Genomic DNA, 3,511 nt, shown 5'->3' with positions numbered 1-3,511 from the left:
TGGATTGTCCACGCTCAGCACACAGCAGTGCGGCTTTCGCTGCGCTGGGAAGTCCCCGGGGACGGGGGGGACAGTTCAGGCACTGTTCGGTCTTGCAGTACTTCAGATTGGTGGGTCCCAGAGCAGATTTTCACATAGTTTCACATCCCTGACTGGCTTCATGGTGGTATAAACCAGCATAAAAAATCGGATGAGTCCTTAGGTTTAGCCAATATATGCTCTTGAGAGCTAAAGAACTGCAATAGGCAGAAATAAAGAAATTGTGACTGTCTGAGGAGTAAATCAAATGCAAGTGATTGGGGTAGCAGTGGATTTCAAATTCCAGTGTGCCAAGGGCCAGATGCATCCAACAAAAGGGCAAACATTGCGTTTCCTAACAAGCTGCTCTTCCCAGCACCCGCTCGAGTTAGACGTGTAGAAWCACAGACCGAGTGATGCTTTCTGCTGCGTCCCCGAGCCCACTGCTCTGCAACATGCATCTGTGGGAAATTCTGTGGTGCTGCCATACAGGCCTGCCAGACCGTTAACTGAGCTCACATTACAGCAGTTTAAATCAAGTAAATCCTGAAATTAAGGACTTGGAGAGGAATTGCTGCCCTGACAGGACTCAATCTGGCCCGATCCTCGGTGGCAGGATGCAGGACAGACTGCCACAGCCGCCGCACCCCGGGTCTCTCCATCCTGGGTGAATAATAAATGCAAGAATAAGCCAGAGCTGAATATTCCCCTTAAAGGCTAGATGAAGCTCAGTTATGACCGGGCATGAGGACGTTGGCACTGCCATCACGAGCTCGTGGGCTCTTCCCTGCCCTCGCTCAGCTCCAGCACCGGCACGGACAGACCGTGGGAGCTGGAGGGGAGGGGGCAACCCAGCTCCCACCGCGCGCTGGGAAAATCCCATCGGTGCAGCTGCTCTGTGCCGAGCAGCAACCTCATTGCCAACATCGCAGGGTCCTGGAGAAAGAGGAGGAATCTTTTCCTGGGGCTCAAGGTCCTTCCCGGCAGCATGAGCTGGAGAAGTGGCTGCTGCTGCAGCGCCGGCACCTCGCAGCGCGCCRGGCAGCCGCGGGGACGGGGCTCCGTCGACACGTCCTCCGTTTCCCCCGAGCGCTTCGAACACTGCTGCTGATTTCAGCTTTACTTATTGTAATGTGTCCTTTCCCGTGGTCATTTGTCTTGCTCTTTAAAGGGTACGGGTTGACATTTGGTCTTTGGCAGATTTAGCATCTCTTGGGAGCGTAAAGGTTCTGTCTGCTTAAATAAAGTTTTATCCCAGACGCTGTTCAGGAGTTTCTGCCCCCTYCTCACCAAAATGTCAGTATTTGCCTCTGTGCCCAGCTGGCTCCGGCTTCTGAGCAGCGCGGCAGCTTGCGCGTGTGCGGCCGCGGGCCTGGGTTTGGGAGCCCCGGGAAGAGGCTCTGTGAGCCCCCGTGGGCTTGGGAGGCAGCCGCAGCACCCAGCCACTGTCCGTGCATCCGTCTGCAGCTCCAGAGCATCACGCTTCATTCACACAGATACCTTTACAGACATGCAGGCTTTAAACGCWCAGGTGGCATCACTTAAAGTGTTTTCTTCTGTTCTTCAGCACGTTTCTTTGTGTCCTCGTGCCGTACGCATGGAGCGTATCTGCCCCGGGAGCTGTGTTCTGCCCCAGCAAGGAGAAGGCTTCCTACGAGCTCGGTAGAATTCAATGCTCATTCTGCAAATGAAGGGTTAAGACGTGCAAGGCAAGAGGATCCTCTCCTGTGTTCCCGAGCCATGGACGAATGTGATCAGCTCCATGACGGAGGCTCCACGGTCTCCTTGCGCACCCCAGTCTCGGTTGTGCCGTACAGAGATGCTTTTGCTACGGTGAGTTGCCTCTAATCCGTCCTGCTCCAGATGGAGCCCAGCCAGGATCGCTGCCAGCAAGCAGGGCCCGGACGGCTCTTAAAGGCTGCTCAATGCCGCGACGTTATCCGGGCTCGCGCTCCCCCGCGGCGGCGGATTTCCCTGCCCGGCTCGGCCCCGGCAGCGGTGCTGCAGCCGAACTGCACCTTCAGCAAGCGCGAAGGGCAGCCGTGCGCCAGCCCGGCGAGCAAGGCAGCGAGCCCTTCCCGCCGGCCGGCGCCGAGGCCCGGGCTTCGCGCAACGCGGCGGTGTCCTGAGACATCGCACAAAACATTTCCTGTACTCCGCGGCGTTCAGGAGGCTGAGCAAAACTCACAGGAGTTAATCTAAGTTACTCTGCGACATATACCCGTGAAAGCAGAGTTAAATTTGTAAGAATTAATCCAGTTAAAACACTTTTCTCATATTTTTTAATCTACAGCCACGCTCTCCCACTTTCTCTTTTTTCTTTTCTTTTCTTTCTTTTTTCTGCTGCAACCCAGTTTATTTATTGCCTCTTTGATATGCCCTTCCTCCGGGGAATCTCCGGCAGCGCATCAGTTTACAGCTGCTGAAAAAAAAAAAAGGGTAGGACACAGACATTTCACCTTTTGGCTGACTTTTTTAAAACAATCTTAAACCTGCCTGCTGCAGGCAGCCGCGCGCAGGGCCCCAGCGCCACCGTCTGGGGACGCATYCGGAGCCGGCACCGTCCGTCCCGGTGCCCTCGGCCGCGGGTCTGGCGGGCTGCAACAGCAGTGCCCGCGGGGGTGGCAGCGGGAGGACAAGCCAGAAAAAATCTCTCTTTTTTTTTTTTGATTCTCTTTTTGCATCAAATGTTGTTGCATTTCCARATCTGCTCCAGCCAGAGGGAATTACTGCAGGAGGAAGGACACTCGTGCAGAGGAAGTCTGGCAGGAAAAGCGAGCCGTTCTGCAGTACGGACTTCTCCAAATGATTCTCGCTCCAATAAATATTCTGAGAGCAATTTATTGGATAACTTTAGCAACATGCCACGGATGCGAGTACTTTATATCTGCTTATAATAGACTCCCCTTGTTATTTATTGTCTCCTTCAGGTTTAGCCGAGGAAGGAAATGGGAAACGTTGCTCTCGAGCGTGCCGCCGACGTGGCTGCGATGCTAAGGAGGAGAGGAGTGAGAGGTCACGCGAGAGTGGTACCGAGCCTCCTGCAGGGTTTTGCTTTGCTCTGCAATGCAGGAAAGGCCCCGGGGGAGCAAAACCGCTGCCAAGGTTAACGGTGCTGCRGGGTGCAAGCTGCAAACGGCCGCTGCCTCCCGCCACGCCGGCCCCCGCCCAGCTCCGAGCTGCGGCGCTGCCGGTGGGCGCAGTCTCCCGGCCGCGAGAACTGTCCGCGGGGGCCCCGAGCGGTGGCCCCAAGCTGCCCCTCGCCCCCTCTGGACACGCAGCCGGCCGGGCCGAGCGAGCCGAAGAGGGCGATTCCCTCGGGGACCGACCGCGGCGCGGCGGGGCTCTTCCCGGCGCCGGCGAGGGCGCAGGCGGGTTCGCGGGAGGCTCTTCCCCGGCCGCTGCTCCCTGCCGCTGGCTCACGCCTGCGGCTTCGGCGGTTTGCATTTGGCCCCGACGGCTCACCCAAGAGCTGGCGCGGCTTTGCGCCGAG

This window comes from Rhea americana, unplaced genomic scaffold (genome assembly GCF_003343005.1).
Source record: "Rhea americana isolate MKP2758 unplaced genomic scaffold, rheAme1 scaffold_98, whole genome shotgun sequence".
NCBI classification, from domain to species: Eukaryota; Metazoa; Chordata; class Aves; order Rheiformes; family Rheidae; genus Rhea; species Rhea americana.
This window is presented reverse-complemented; position numbering follows the sequence as displayed.